Here is a 2,500-nt window from a genome sequence, read left to right as displayed (position 1 = left end):
ACAAGCCCAACTTTCCTTGCCCGTTAGTCAATTCTGCCCTCTATTTCTCCGCCTTGCCGCCGTGGAACATAAGGGACAGGGTTTACTAGCCAGCTCCTCTCGGAACCTTTGCGACCAACCTGCCCACACTATAACCCCCAAACGCTAATAAGGAGACTGCATGATATGGTAGACAGAAAATAAAAACGCGAAAAAAATGAAATTTTGAAAATCGAACCCACAACCAGCCAAATCGTTTGTAAGTCATGCCAAATGACTGGTGACATCTTAAAAACCCATTGAAGCCACAACATCCCATAATTTCACGCTTTTAAAGATTTGTCACTATACGCACTGTAAGTACCTCACTAATTCTCACCTCAGATTTTACGGGAACATGTTCAAATTTTAACACGCCTCTCAGCACGACCAATTACATTAAAATTCATCGCAAAAGTCAGAATTCTCCAATTTTTGAAAAATTCACTATATTCACTGTAAGTACCTCGCTAGACAGTGGAGACCTCAGATTTTACGGGAACATGATCAACTTTCGACACACCTCTCAGCACGAGCAGTTACATAGAAATCCATCAGGAAAGTCGTGCTGTGAAGAGGTCTTTCGACTAAGAAAAATGGTGGTGTGAGGAGGAGTCACCTAAATCAGAGAAAAATACTCTTATAGGAGACTGCTACGAAAGACATTTCTGAGTCCACTGGCCCTAGTCCCCTAATAAGTGTATTTCTGTTTGTTTTAAGAAGGTCCTCCTGACATCACCAATCTTCTGTCTTCAATCCTAACCCCAACGTTAACCCTAACGCTAACCCTAACCCTACCTCCCTCAGGGGCAGTTCTATGGTTATGATCCCACGGTAGGCAGAAAAACTATCCCAATCTAGGTTTTCTTGTATGCTGACTCCATTTTAAATGCTTTTACTTGAGTCTGACAAAGGCAAAGCCAAATACTCACCCCTATATGGACGGGGAAGCAAAGTGCGGATTTTGGTAGGTCGGCATTTTCAATCAGGAATGTTGCCATTCGAAAGAGCGTCCAAAAAAACTTGGTTGGGACACATTTATTTTAGAAATTAGCGACCTAACCAGAAGTGCACTTTTTGGTGGGCCTACCCTACCCCCCTCAGGAGCAGTTCTATGGTTATAATACCACGGAAGGCACAAAACCTATCCCAAACTAGGTTTTCTTGTATGCTGATTCCATTTTCAATGTGTTTCCTTGACTCTGACGAAAGCAAAGCCAAATACTCACCCCTATATGGACGGGGAAGCAAAGTGCGGATTTTGGTAGGTCGGCATTTTCAATCAGGAATGTTGCCATTCGAAAGAGCGTCCAAAAAAACTTGGTTGGGACACATTTATTTTAGAAATTAGCGACCTAACCAGAAGTGCACTTTTTGGTGGGCCTACCCTACCCCCCTCAGGAGCAGTTCTATGGTTATAATACCACGGAAGGCACAAAACCTATCCCAAACTAGGTTTTCTTGTATGCTGATTCCATTTTCAATGTGTTTCCTTGACTCTGACGGAAGCAAAGTCAAATACTCACCTCTATATGGACGGGGAAGCAAAGTGCGGATTTTGGTAGGTCGCCATTTTCAATCGGGAATGTTGCCATTCGAAAGAGCGTCTAAAAGAACTTGGCTGGAACACATTTTTGCTATAAATTGTTGACCTAAGTATATAAGCAAGTATATAAGCAAATACTCGTTACATAGCATAAATAGCCTCTAAACACCCGAAAAACCTCTCCAAATATCATTTAAACCTTTTTCCTAACCCTAACACTTACCCTAACCCTAACCCTAACCCCATTTCAAACCCTAATTCTAAGTCAGAGGTCCTCCTCACACCACCAATTTTTTTGGTAGGTCAAAAGACCTCCCCACACCACAGAATTTTCGAAGTCGAGGTCCTTCTCATACCAAACAATTTTTCTAAGAGTTTTTCTAAAAATTTTGAGGACTTTTCACTTAGAAAAGAATTGGGTTTTGTGGTGGACCTTTCAGTTACAAAATATTAAATTGTGTGAGGAGGACTTTTGACTTTGAAAATATTTTGTGGTGTGAGGAGGACCTTTGACTTAAAAAATATTTCATGGTGTGAGGAGGACTTTTGACCTTGTCAAAAAAAAGATGTGATACAAATCTTAGAACAAAGGCTTAATCTCAGAAGATCGTAGCAACAAGGCTACTCTACAACTTACAATACCCCGTTCTTTATTTAAGTCGTCTGCAAAGGATTTATCTCCAGAAACGTTAGAATTTGCTAGCGGCAGTGCCTTGGGAGCTTTTGTCCCCCTTGGCACTTTGGGACGCATGAGGGCCGAAACCCTCTATTCTGGTTCGCCTAAAGTTCTCTGGAGGTAATCATCGTTGCTTTCTAGCACGGATTCTGACTTAGAGGCGTTCAGTCATAATCCAACAGATGGTAGCTTCGCACCATTGTCTTTTCAGGCAAGTGCAAATGCCAATTGTCTGAATCTGCGGTTCCTCTCGTACTGAG

This window comes from Pavona decussata, unplaced genomic scaffold (assembly GCF_977016875.1).
Source record: "Pavona decussata unplaced genomic scaffold, jaPavDecu1.1 SCAFFOLD_3626, whole genome shotgun sequence".
Lineage (NCBI taxonomy): Eukaryota > Metazoa > Cnidaria > Anthozoa > Scleractinia > Agariciidae > Pavona > Pavona decussata.
Note: the sequence above shows the minus strand (reverse complement) of the source record.